Source organism: Talpa europaea, assembly GCF_964194135.1.
Source record: "Talpa europaea genome assembly, chromosome: 4".
Lineage (NCBI taxonomy): Eukaryota > Metazoa > Chordata > Mammalia > Eulipotyphla > Talpidae > Talpa > Talpa europaea.
The window spans coordinates 50,893,986-50,909,073 of NC_140070.1; positions in this window are offsets into that span (position 1 = coordinate 50,893,986).

Here is a 15,088-nt window from a genome sequence, read left to right on the forward strand (position 1 = left end):
AAACATTAGGCCCAGACCCTGTTCTTAGAAAACTCAGGTGGGTGAAAGAGACAAGAAGAAAGGAGACTAAGAGGGATTCTCAGGCCATTTTGAGGCAGGAAAAAGGGACATCTGAGCTGAGTCTCCAAGAACAAGGTGTATCACACCTCACAAATGTACAATGGCTACAGAAGCCATACTCAGCACAGAAAGGGTAACTAATACAAATCTCTCCAGAATGATCTGAGTACGATACCCAGTGTCGTAAATGCTTAAGCATCACTTTGTAGTTAAAGGGAGAAAAAAAAACCCATGGATTTTGGTTTTCAGCAAAAGCACCTTTAAAGACTAAGCTATATATGTTTTTCAGCTCATTTCCTTTGTAATTGAGAATCCCGCAATTTGGAAGAGCCATCGTGGACCCCTGTGCAAAACTTACTGAACTGTTTCTGACTTTACTGGAGCATGTGGTGTTGTTGTTGCCAAGGGCCAGCTTAGATAAGACTAGGCTGAGAACCTGGCACAAACATGACTGTCTGCCTTTGCAGAAGTGAACAGATGGAGGGAGAAGCTTATGTTTTCTGGACAGTCATTAATAAGCCACTTAAAAACCACATCAATTCCCTCTACAAAGAACCATTTCCTTACAAGTATACACAGGACAAAATGTGACATTCCTGACACCTACCATGTAACTTCAGCTCCTAGTACTGCTGGATGTTTTCATACAAGTTATCTCTTTTAATCCCCCTAACAATCCCATAGGGGGAAGGAAAATATTAAGTTCATTTTGCTATGGATAAAAATCATAAGTTAATTAAAATGATGGGCCAGAAGGATGGCTAGGACTTATGTTAAGGAATGCTTGAGGGAAGATACAAGTACCCATCACAATGTGTCATGGTGTCTCCTAAATATATGGGAAAGTGAAGATTGTCTGAAATTTTTCTTCCCTTAAGATGTAGAACAGGGTTACAGTGCTCCTGTCTCTGATAACCAGCCTGTGTCCTGGAAAACCAGGTCTAGATTTGTCACCCATTGTGACTATCTCCAATGAAAAAGGAGTGTTTGTCTTTTTCTTGCATATACTTGCACTGTGGTGTAACCTTTCACCTGACCAGAAGGTGATTCTTTCTCCCAAACTCCCTCTCACCATTAAAAGGCCAATAATCGTTTATTGGCTGCTTTATTGGTACTTAGTGAAGAATGCAGAAAATATTAGAGTGTCTCTTTCATCTCTCTTTTCATTTGTCACATCCTTGGAGGTGAGTGGTATACCTTTATATTTAGCATGCTATTAAGTCTAATTATACCTCTGAATCAAAGGAGATTACTAAAATTAAATGGGAAATGATTAAGTGCAGCAGAGTATAATTTTCTAGTAAGGTGGGGCCCAAAAGAAATCTAAATGTAGAATCAGGCTTCTCAGCAACTGGAGAGATGTGGACATATGATAGGGGTGGAGAGATGGAGGGGCATGAAGTTAAACTCTTCTGTCTGGTCTTCCTCAAGAAAAGCATAGCGGCCCAGAGCTGAGTGCTGTCCTTGGTACTGAACCACCCCCCCCCCCGCCCCCAGACTGATGGAGGGCTCAGAAAAACATCTCATAACCTAACATCTTATATAACTAGACTCCTTATTTCTCTTTGAAAGTCACAAACTTCCTCTGAAAAAGGAACTGTTGCAGTTTCTCCTGGTCTCATTGCATTGTCCTAACACCCATCAGCATAGCTGAATAGCAAAACCAAGGAGATGCTGCTCATCAGTGAGCACTCTCCTCATCAGTAAACTTCCTCCATATTTCTCATATAGAGCCAAAACTCTTGCAAGCATACATCAGGTTCAGAAGCACTGACTTTGGGATGGGATATGATTTACTGATTTACATGTAGGATGCTTGAAAATCTTAAGTTGGCTCCTCAGTTGTACAATGGATTAAATTTTTCGTCTTTTACTGAAGTAGGGGATATATCTGAAACTCTAATACATAAACATATGCCCAGGAAGCCCCACAAGAATTTATGTGGATTCCCTATGGGTCCATGGAGCACGTCCTGAAAACCATTAATTTTAATTCAAACTTTACTTGGCCTCTAATTGCTTGCTTGATGCCTTTTTATCCTTTGAAACAAGAAAGTGCTTATGTCACCTCCTGGAGGAAGTTTTTTCCTGATCCCTAGCCTAAGTTAGGAACTATGCTCCCCACCCAGACCTAAACTACCTGTTTTCAAAACACTGATAATGCTTTTGAGTGACTGTGTGTCTATTCCCCTGAAACCCGAGATCTTTGAAGACTAAAATCATGGGCTTGGTACATGGCAGGCACATAATGATAATTAACAGGTTGATGCTTAAGCAAAGCAGGAACTCATCTATAGAATTCTCAAGAAATAATTTATCAGACCCTGTTTCAATACCTCCAGGATGGGAACTCACTCCAATCTGAGGTAACCCTTTCTAAATTAAGACTACTGTGATAGCAAAGGTTTTCATCTTCATTTGGAGCCAAAACATGTCTAACTGTAGTTTATACTTTCAAGAAAAATATAGAGACATTTTCAATCCTTTTCTACAATGGGACCTTCAATATTTGAGGAGAGATATCACATCCTTCATTTCTGGACTAAACACATGCATTCATCTGAGATAAAGTTTGATTCCCTTTGCCTCAAGTTTTGAGCTTGTTTTTATCTGCACACAAAACATTTGTCTATATTCCCCCTAAAGTCTGGAGTTGGACTTTTAAAGTCATACAAGCACCACACATTCTCCTCTTCTATCTTGTTATTCTTTAGCTTCATCCCATTGCTTCAGTTTGGTATCACTCTGAAGTTATTTCCTTTATACATTTAAGAATCATCTTTGTCTCACATGGAAAACCTTTAATTTTAAAATCAAGAGGATATCCCATAGAACTTTACCTTCTTTTTCTTTTTTTTTTGCAGAGTGACTGTTGATGTGAAGCCAGCATTTCTTTTACGTAGGACACTTTGGGTTAGGATTTAAAAGCAGGCCCTCTGAGGGCAAGGAGCTTTGTCTGTTTTGTTCACGCTTTATCCTCAGTACATGGAAGACTATACCTGAGAGGACGTATTTTAGGTACTCAATAAACATTTTTCCAATAGTTGAAACATATCAGATTAATGCTTGCATTTTCTGACAATCATGAAGATAAAGCCAAATGAAAGAATGAACTAGCATTTGCAGGTCCTCATGCTCCATATACAATGTAAGATTCCATCCCACCTCTTGCTTGTATCTTTGGGTGGAAAAAATGACTGGGATTGTGTAAATTTATTTCCACTAAATTGTATCTAATAACATAGAAAAGCCAGATAGAGTCTGATGCTAGGTAATAAAATGAGTAGAAATGTTAATAAAAATACCAATGATAGTTTATATTTGTTGGAAACTTACTCTGTGCTTAGTACTTCACATGCATTTTTCTCACTTGAATCCTCACAATTATTCCAATTCTTTGGAAGAACAATGTAATTTACAAATTCACCTCTTCATGGAATAGATCCTTTCAGGGCCTTCCAAACTGCAACTTTGCTGAGGATGGGACATGACTCTGGCTTGGTTGATTCACTGCTGTGTCCTGCGGAGCTTGGGGAAGTTCCATCAGTCTGAGATAAAGAAGATTGAGGAGAGCAGAGGCAACCAGATATAGTGAGACCACCCTGACATTGTAACATGGAAACATGACAAGAAAAAAACCACACATATATATGTAAACATATTTATAATATATGTTATGTGAACATATGTGCACACACACATGAATACACACGTGCATATAGATTTAATAATAAGTGAAAATGTCTTCATAAAGCTAGTTTTGAATAAATTGAAATGCAATTTTTGTTTTTTTTCCTTTTTTTAAAAGATTTATTTATGTATACAAGAGCTGGGGTACAGGCCAGAGGTGCAGGGGGGCGGGGTAAGAGGATTTACCAGAACAGACTGGGAATAGAACAGGCGGATTGACTGAAATATACTGCTGAGGGGAGCATTGGGCAAGACAGGAGAGGTCTGCTGTGCCATGTGGGTCACTTTCTTGGTCAGGGATCGAACTTGTGCTGCAGTGGCTGTGGACAGAAGCTTCATATTGTTGTGTCTTAAACCCTTGTACCACCAGGGAAGCCCCTGAAAAGCAATGCTTTGAAAGTCAGGGTTTTCTTCTTTTTTTTTTAAGTCGAAATTATTAAGATATAATTTAATGCAGTAAACTTTACCTCTCTTAAGTGTCCAGCTCAATGAATTTTGCAAATAGGTACAGTTATAACCACAAGTACAGTCATTATGTAGAATAGCTCCGCCACCCTCAGAAGGCCCTGTGTTCCTTTGCATCATCCTCCTATGCCTGGCGTCTGCAAACGACGATCTTATATATGACTCTATAATTTTGTAGTTTCAAGAATGCCACACACATTGACATACACAATCCATGCCTGGCTTCTTTCACTCAGCATAATGCTTTTCAGATTCACTCATGTTGTTGCACATTGTTCCTTCTTGTTGTTGACTCCCCTATTTTCTGGAAGGGGTTGTGTAATTGTTATTATCCATAAACTGTTTGGTAAAATTCTCCAGTGAAGCTATCCAGGCCAGGAATGTGTATTTCAAAAACAGGGAATCCCTTGGGCAGTTTGGGTACTTTCACATTCGGATCACTTTGCCCTTTCTTCCCAGAAGGGGTTAGGGTATCTGCATATCCCTGGGAGACCTCCCCCTTGCCCAGTTAGCTGCTGAGTGGGTTGTCCATCAGAATGTGCAGGGTGGAAGCAGGGGAAGAGGGAAGGATGAGGACACAGCCTCTTTGGGGAAGAAACTGGTGGGAGGAGTGAAATGTCAAAGAAATGGCATCAGGACTTCCAGAGCAGAATGCAGGAAATAGGAAAACAACATGTCTCAAACCTCCTCATGGCCTGTTTCTTCAAGAGGAAATCACACCATCAAGGTTGGCTTGTTGTTTGTTTGCTATTTTCATCCTCTTTAGAAACAGAGAAAATGCAAGCTCAGAAGGAGGCTGCTTCTCAGGAGATTTCCAACCTCGTGTCCAGACCAAAGTGATTTGAAAATGCTTTAGATAAATATCTGATTGCTTTTATGGGCTCGGTGAGGCAAAACTTCCAGAAGCTTTGAAGTGTTCCCGATGTTACTGAGAATTCTCAGAATTTAGCACTGCAGGATCTTCCCAACAGGAACAGTATCAATTTGATCATCCATAGTCTCGAGTCCCAAGGAAAAATCTCCATGGCTGCATCTTGGCAAGATTGCTGAGACTCAGGTCCTAACAAGTCTTTCTCTGGCTAAAGCTTGAGAGGACCTGGACTGTAAAGGGATACCCAATTTGAGTGCTCACAACACATGTTGTTGGCATAAAGCACAGCTTCCACTGACATTCTGATTATAATGCATACTCCAGAGGCAGGGACTTTCTAAAAAAATCAACAAGGAGTGTTCCAGGCAGAAACAAAGGTAGCCCACTAGCAAAAGGGAATATGAGATTTTTGGTTCCAGTTTCAGATGACCTTAGAAGGTTTTCCAGGGAGGTTTAGTGTGCCATATCTCACGGGCTGCCGTGAGTTTCCCCCACCCCACCCCACTCCACCTTTCCAGCTCTTTGGTAGAGATGTCTGTTTTTTTGTTTTTGTTTTTGTTTTTGTTTTTACAGGGAGAAATTCACTTCAAATAAACTATGCTAAGTAAAATAAGTCATAAGAATGGGTCGCTAATGCAAAAGAATAAAACTTGACTACTACCTCACACCATGCACAAAACCAACTCAAAATGGATTGAAGAACTAGACATAAGACCTGAAACCATAAAATATATAGAAGGAAATATAGGCAAAACACTATACAACACACACCACAAAGACATCTTTACAGACACATCACCCAAAGCAGTGATAGTGAAGGCAAAGATAAACAGCTGGGACTACATCAAATCAAAGAGCTTCTGCACAGCAAAAGAGGCAATAGCCAAAACAAAGAGAAACCCCACCAACTGGGAGAACATTTTTGCACCCAACACTAATGATAAAGGACTGATCACAAAAATCTACAAAGAGCTGATGAGACTCAACAACAACAAAGAAAATAATCCAGTCAAAAAATGGGCAGAAGAGCTAAAAAGAAACTTCTCTGAAGAGGAAATGCAAATGGCCAACAGGCATATGAAAAAATGTTCAACATCACTTGCAATCAGGAAACTGCAAATCAAAACTACCATGAGATACCATCTCACACCAGTGAGAATGGCACATTTAAAAAAAACTAGCAACAACAAATGTTGGCGAGGATGTGGAGAAAAAGGAACTCTTCTGCACTGTTGGTGGGAGTGTAAACTGGTCCAACCACTATGGAGAGCTGTGTGGAGATTCCTCAGCCTACCAAAGATAGAGCTTCCATGTGATCCAGCAATTCCACTCCTAGGTATTTACCCAAAGGACACAGAAACATCAATTCCAAAGAGCACCTGCACCCCTATGTTTATAGCAGCACTATTTACAGTAGCTAAGCTTTGGAAACAGCCCAAATGCCCAAAAATAGATGACTGGATCAAGAAGATGTGGTACATATACACCATGGAATATTACTCAGCATTCAAAAAAGATAAACACATGCAATTTGCAGCAACATGGATGGAGCTGGAAGGGATCATGCTCAGCGAAATAAGCCAGAAAGAAATAGAAAAATACCGGATGGTCTCACTCATAGCAGGAATCTAGAAAACCTTAATAAGGGACCAGGAAAATGAATAACTATAAGAAAGAAAAAATCAAAATCAACAAACAACTATGAACCAGAGACACAGTATGGGGGGGGGAAGGAGGGATTGCAGTCAAAATAAGTGGGTTGCAATTGTATGGGGAATATAAAAATAAAATTAAAAAAAGAATTTTAAGATCAGAACCAAAAAAAAAAAATAAGTCATAAGAAAAAATAAAAATATTGGTTGGTTTCACTCATCTGCAGACAATAGAGAAGACAAAGGGTCAGGATACAGACAAAACTTGCAAGTTGACCAGAGAGCTGAGGCACACAGCAGGGGAGGGCCAGAGAGAGGGGTCAAAACAGGGTAGGGAAGAGCACAAGGCGCTGTGGTGATGGATCATGGGTGTTTATGGTGGTGGAAGAACCACAGGGACTACACCTGAAGGAGAAATCAAATACTACACCCAAATTAACAAATATGTAAGAAAATAAATAAATTTTAAAAAATGCTCATCCGGCTGATGAGACTCAACAACAACAAAGAAAATAATCCCATCAAAAATGGGCAGAAGAGCTAAAAAGAAACTTCTCTGAAGAGGAAATGCAAATGGCCAACAGGCATATGAAAAAATGTTCAACATCACTTGTAATCAGGGAAATGCAAATCAAAACTACCATGAGATACCATCTCACACCAGTGAGAATGGCACATATTAAAAAAACTAGCAACAACAAATGTTGGTGAGGGTGTGGAGAAAAAGGAACTCTTCTGCACTGTTGGTGGGAGTGCAAACTGGTCCAACCACTATGGAGAGCTGTGTGGAGATTTCTGGACCTACTAAACATAGAGCTTCCACATGATCCAGCAATTCCACTCCTAGGTATTTACCCAAAGGACACAGAAACATCAATTCCAAAGAACACCTGCACCCCTATGTTTATAGCAGCACTGTTTACAATAGCTAAGCTTTGGAAACAACCCAAATGCCCAAAAATAGATGACTGGATCAAGAAGATGTGGTACATATATACCATGGAATATTACTCAGCATTCAAAAAAGATAAACACATGCAATTTGCAGCAACATGGATGGCGCTGGAAGGGATCATGCTCAGCAAAATAAGCCAAAATGAAAAAGAAAAATACCGGATGGTCTCACTCATAGCAGGAATCTAGAAAACTTAAATAAGGGACCAGGAAAATGAATAACTATAAGAAAGTGAAAATCAAAATCAACAAAAAACTATGAACCAGAGACATTTTTGGGGAGGTGGGTGGCAAGAGGGGAGGGATTGGGGTCAGAATGGGGGGGTTGCAATTGTATGGGGCATACAAAAATAAAATTTATTATTTTAAAAAAATGCTCATCCACTTACACTTTTTTTTTTTAAAGATTTATTTATTTATTTATACAAGCACTGGGTACAGTCAGAAGCGCAGGAGGGTGAGAGAATTCACCAGAGCCAGAGCTAGGAGCAGCACAGGCAGAAGGACTGAAGTACACTGTTGAGGGGAGCAGCGGGTGGCAGGAGAAGTCTGTCGTGCCATGTGGGATCCTCCCCGGAGGCTGGGGATCGAACTGGCACTGCAGAGGCTGCAGGCAGCTTCGCAGCCCAGCGCTCAATCGCTGCGCCAACCAGGAGGCCTACCCACTTACACTTTTAACAAAATTTTATTGAGAACCTTTATTTATTTGATCCATGCTCAGTTAGGGGTCCCATTGTGGTGCTCCCACTGCATCATCAACCTTTACCTAAGGTGTGAGCTCTTCTGAGTACACTCTTCTACCTGATGGGCGGGCTATTCAGGATGAAAACACATTGTACACCTTCACCCAATAGGGTGGCTATTGTGAAACAAATCAAAGCAAAATAAAATAATGTTAGCGATGATGCAGAGATATTGGAACCCAAATAAAATGGTGCAGCTATTGTGGAACATGGGATTGCAGTTCCTCAAAAAATTAAATATAGAATTGCCATATGATCCATCAATTTCACTTCAGGATATATGCCTAAAAGAACTGAATGCTGGGATTCAAACAGATATTTCTATGATTTGGTTCAGAGCAATATTTTTCACAATAGGCAAAAGCTATTCATCAACAGATGAATGGTTAGTCAAAATGTGGCAGATACATTCAATGGAAATTATTCAGTTATGAGTCTTGAAGACATTATGCTAAATGAAAGAAGTCAATCACAAATACTATAAATTGAATTTATATGTGGTACCTGGAGTAGTCAAATTCATAGAGAGAGCAAGTAGAACACTGGTTTCCAGGGACTGGGAGGGGAAGGGTAAAATGGGAGTTTTTACTTAGTGGGTGCAGTTTTAGTTGGGGAAGATAACATTCTGCAAATGGATGGTGTGATGATTGCACAATAATGTGAATGTACTTAATGCTCTGAATTGTATACTTCAAAATGATCAAAATGGCAAATTTCATGTTATGTATATTTCATCACAATAAAATAGAGAAATACACTCAATCATCCATCTTCCTCAAGCAATTTAGAGTAAAAGATTCTGAACATTACCAAACTGCTTCTAGAGGCTTGTTGGGGGGAGATGTGAGACAATTTCTATGTCATTTCTTTGTTAACTGCTGTCCAAATAAAAGGAAATACTTTAATTCCCTGGGGGCTCTGGGTCTGTATTTAGTGGGATATTTTGGGTTGCTGTTAAGGGAAAATTTAACATAAAGTAGCTTATATAATAGAGGGGACTTCCCGGACTTTGCAAGTAAGCATGTCCAGTGGTAGTTGGAGTTCACTTGGGTTCTTTCTAAATCAGTATTTCTGTATTTTTTTTTTTTTTACTTCTGTGCCATTCATGAGTCAGCTCTATTCTCTTCTAGGTAATGCTCATATTGCAAAATTACTGATTGTTAAAAATCTTGTGCCCACACATCATATTGTCCAAAAACAGCTTCTCTTCCTTCAGAAACCAGAGCCTCTTTCTGAAAGTTTTTCTAATTGAGCTAACTTTTTCTAATTGATCTCATTGATTGACTCAAATCAGTTGGGACCGAAGATGTAGACAGGATAAAGTTAAGTCCACTCTTAAGAGGCTAAGCTGAAGTCAAAGCTGCTTAATTAGTTGGGTATATAATTTTTTCCTCCAAGTAAGCTAGTATGTACTGGGTCTTATGTTGCTTGCATATAGAAGACTTTTTTTTCTCCTCATCACTATTCCATATATTCTCTTGTCCCTCTCCCCCCACTTAACCTCAGAGGCCTCACAGTGTTTATTAATGTCCAGTAAATTTTATCAGTATTTTATTTTATGAAATCATCTGCTATGTACATTTCTAATATTTGTTTTTGTCATTCTCACTTGTTTTACTACACATAATTTCCCCAAATTCCCTTCATTTTGCTAAAAAATGGCTGTATTTCATCCTTCCTTATGAATGAATACTACAGAACGATATTCTGTAGTATAAAATATTCTTGAATGGTCCATGCCTTTCTCTCAGAGATGGAAAGGAAAGAGGGAAAGGATGGCAATAAGAGGAATTAGGATGTTAGGTGGGATGATAGACTGATGAATTGATGCCTCTGGATTTGGGTTACTTGGGTGGAAGGGTTGAAGGTCATCTTTGAACAGTGAAGAGGAGGTAGGTAGGTGCACTGGGTTCTGGAGAGTAAAAATTTTGAAATGTATACCATGAAAACTGATAGAGCTACCTAGGGAAACCAAGATAAAGTGAAATAATTTTGTATACTATTGAGGAGGGCTCTTTTAAGAAGAAAAGCACATATGAGTACCCAAATTACTTTCAAATAGTGAGTGTAGAACAAAAGGATGTTGGGCATCATTCTTCACATGGCAAACAAAACAAAATAAGAGAAAAAATAAAGTCATGGAAGCCATTAGGTAGATGGTGCAGGTGACACTTTTGGTAAAGAATCAAAAATTTAAAAACCACATTTCTTTGTTTTCTCCCTGGAAAAAGAACAAGAAACCATGGCCAGTCAAATGGCAATGAGTGCCCTGGTACTCAAGGAGTGGTCTCCCAATGCCATTTCCCACTAAAAGGACTCCTTAGAGAAATATCTTGCTCTGTGCCTGGGTCAGGGAATATATCAGATCAGCCTGGAACAACTTTCCATACCGGAAATTAAGGAAGAGATTATCAGCCAGATGGTGTTCAAAGGACTCAGAAAGCAACTTAATTAAGTTCCCAATAACCAAATATGAGACCATTTGAACATCAATAAAGATAATCACTGCAATGGATTAAAGCACATGAAATGTATCTAAATCTATTAGATCACAATAGTACTGAAAGAAAAAAGACACAACAATTCTAATGGTCACCTTTTGAGAATGTTAGGTATTAGTGACTTACAGCAAACACTTTCCCACTCTTCGAGAGAGCTGGAAATCTCCATCTCCATTCCCTAAATCTGGCAAGCTCTGTGCTAGTTTCTACCAAGATGTGGTGAAAGTGAAGGGATATAATTTCTGAGGCTGGAACCTAAGAACCCTGCAGATTTCACCAGGTAGAACTGCCTCCCTCTGATCCCAGCTGCCATGTCAAGAACCTTATTACCCGGAGACCAGCTTGCTGTGAGGAAGCACAAAATAGCCACATGGAAGAAAACCAGATGCCAAGAAACGCCCAGCAATTCCAGGCAACCCAGCTGAGGTGCCAGAGCAGTGAGTGAAGAAACTACGGTGACTTTTCCAGCCCAGCCGATGCCACATAAAATATAAGAACCACTCAGCTGGGCACAGCTGATCATAGAATTGCAAGGAATAAAAAATGCTTGTTGTTTTAAGCTGCTAAGTTTGGGGCAGGTTTGTTACATAGCAATAGATAACTGAGCCTCAGGAACTACCTCATTATTTTGCCATTATTTTGAAAACAAAGGGAAAGAAGCTAGCGCTTACCCTGCCTTTCATTTGTGAACTGTACCATGGGGAAGCCAAATAGTAGATAAGAGTAAATTTCTCTCAGATTTTATGCTTCAGCAAATAAATGACAGAAATAAGATGTCATCTTTTTTCAACTCTCAACAAATTAATGGGCCTTACTTGGCACTGGGCTTCAATATCTGCTAGATTCCCAAAGAGCAAAACTAGATATATGTAGTTCACGATGACAGAATACAGCACCATCCCTGAAGTTATCTTTGCAAAAGATATCAGATCTGAACCAGATTAAGCCACTAGATCTAATTACCAAGTTACAGGAAATACAGAGAACCTAGAAATATGTTACACTGCACCCAGATAGATACAGCTAGCAAAATCCAGGCCATGGTCAACTCTTCAGGAAACTGACCCTGTTTCTTTAATGATTTCAGGAAGGAAAATAGAAAGAGATAGATGGAAGAAGGAACTGTAGATTGAAAGAGACTTTAAAATGTCAGTCAATTATAACAGGTGGATCTTTTTGGATCCTGATTCAAATTTATGAAATTCATGAGACAACTGACTATTTGGTGATATTAAGGAATCATTGAGGCTTTTAAAGGTGTGATAGCAGCACTATTTACAATAGCTAAGATATGGAAACAACCCAAATGCCCAAAAATAGATGACTGGATCAAGAAGATGTGGTACATATACACAATGGAATATTACTCAGCAATCAAAAAGATAAACACATGCAGTTTGCAGCAACATGCTCAGCAAAATAAATCAGAAAGAAAAAGAAAAATACTGGATGGTCTCACTCATAGCAAGAATCTAGAAAACTTAAATAAGGGACCAGGAAAAAGACTAATCAATACAAAGTAATAATCAAAATCAACAAGCAACTGTAAACCAGAGATTCACTACGGGGAGTGGGGGGGATTAGGGAGGGGTGGGGTAAGGAAGAACTAGAGTCAAAATAAAGGGGGGGGGGCAGTTGTATGGGGAATATAACCAAAATGAAAATGCATGCATTGTACAAAGATGAAAAATGATGTAAGAATTATATAAAATAAAATATTAAAAAAACATGTAAACATAAAAAAATTAAAGGTGTGATAATGGAATTTATGATTAGGCTTAAAAAATCTTCATATTTTAAGAATTATTACCAAAGTGGTTACAGATGAAGTGATATGACAGTTTAAAAATTTGCTTCTTAGGGGTCTCCCTGCTGGCACAGGGGTTAAAGACACAGTGCTAACAAGCTGTTACTAGCTACTGCAGCACGAGTTCGATCCCTGGTCAGCCAGGGAGCAACCCACGTGGCACAGCAGCAGACCTCTTCTGACTTGCCCGCTGCTCCCCTCAGCAGTGTATTTCAGTACATCTGCCTGTTCTCCTCCCCATTCTGTCTCTGGTGAATCCTCTCACCCCACCCCTCTGCACCTCTGGCTTACATCCCAGTTCTTGTATGCATAAATAAATAAATCTTAAAAAAAAATAAAAAATTGCTTCTCAATAATAAAGGAGGGGAGACTGGTCGGGGCAGGAATGGCCAGGAGCTGATGATTTTGGTATTGGGTTCTGGCTGTAAGGAGGTCTTTATTTTATTTTGTCAGCTTTAATGTGTGGTTTAAATTTTCTGTAATGAAAGTTCTTGAGAGTGATGTCAGCAGCCTCTGCAACCTTCATTATTCAACTTCTGAAGAGCTACTGCTCTTAAGTGAAAGCCCCCCACCCCACCCCTTCACTCCCCACACATGGTCTGCAGCACTACATGGAGGTGTAACAAATGTCCTTGAGGTCACACCAGCCTGAAGAATAGAATACCAGCCACAAAAATGTATTTGTCTGCTCTGCCCTTACCTATCTGGCAGAAAATGCAGTCCCTTTGAATTCTTCCTACCTGCTTTGGCTGTGTGGTCATGGGTTTGGCTGGATAGGTATAGACCACACCACGCTGGGGCTGTCCCCACTGTGCTGCTCATTTCCTGTGCCTATGAGACTGGACCCTGCAGACCTCCTACAGTACACCCACAGTGTAGTGGAGCCTCCACCCCTGCCAGGTGGCTGTTTTGGCTGTTTTGTTCCTGGTGCTTGTGTTAATGGTGGGCTGGACATGTTAGGGGAGATAGTGAATATTTTGGGGGTGCTGCTCAACTTTCTACAACTGCCTTGCTCATATGGTGAAATCATCCCCAGTTGGGTCCATGGCCATTGCACTACTGCAGAGTGACCCACTTGACCTTGGCCAAGGTAATTGGACACTGAGCCAGAGGTCCCTGAGCTCATCTGAGCCAGAAGCTTCCATGGAAAGACAGGGATGAGTGAAAGAGAAGGTCTATATGGTGACAATTATACCATAGGGCCCCAGGCAGCCATTTAACCTACAGTCATATTGACAGAGTAGCAAAAATATTGAAATTTCTGAGAAATAGTTCTCCCATGTGCTGAAAGGAGCAGAGAAAAGAGATGGCAAAATAGTACTCTTGGAGTCCTGATAATTTTCCATCCCTGCATATAGATCTTTCTGTTCTTCAGCTGCATTCTGATCTGTGAGTGCTGACAACCCACATTCTTAAAATAAATTCTCATTTTCTATTTAATCCAGTCAAGGAATCCTAACAAACACAGTAGAAATCCTTTAATTTATACTTGCTTTCTTTTTCATCCTTTACCTTGCCCTTCCTTCCTCTTCTTTTTCTTTCTTCCTTCTTTCTCCTCTCTCTCTCTCTCTCTCTCTCTCTCTCCCCCCTCTCTTGCTTCCTCCCTCCCTCTTTCCTTCCTTCCTTTCTTTTTCTTTTTTCTTTCTCTTTTGCAGTATCCTCTGCCTAAGCTTCTAGGTAGATTTCTCTAACGGGAACCAGACTGTGTCACAGGCTACACACAGAATTACTCACCAAGCCTCCCCTCAGAAACAAAATGGCTCCTTTTCTCAAACCAAAAATGTGGGCTTTGATTTATTTCCAGGTCCCTCGTGTAAACATGTCCCTGCTGAGTACAGCCCAGTCCACTGTCCTCCTGAAAACTTCAAGAGGAACATGTTTATTTTAAGATTAAGATGTAGCCCTTACTAACAATGTCTCCCCAAATTTATGGTAAATTCAGAGAATACAGAAGCTGAGTCCTGCCTCCTCTCAGGGCTCAGACTACAATTAATGCTTACAACTGAAATTCAATGGATTGCTTGATTGATTGATGATGAAGAGAAATCCTTATATTTCCGATTTCTTAGCAGCACCTGTCTGCCTTTACAAAATAGATCCTTTGACATGATAAGAAGTTATGTTAGTTTAAAGCAATTGCTTACACTATTCAAATTGTTCTGCTTAATTGCTTCTAAAAACAGAACTCAAGCAGGGAAGAGTCTGAAAGTAAAGTCTGCTCCAGCTGGACAATCTTTCATCATATTTTACAAGCAGATGTAAGTGGCTGTTAGTTTACAAGAAGCCAAAAGATAAACTAAAGCCACATCAAGCTTCCATGGGGTCTCAGAGAGTAATGGGGAAAA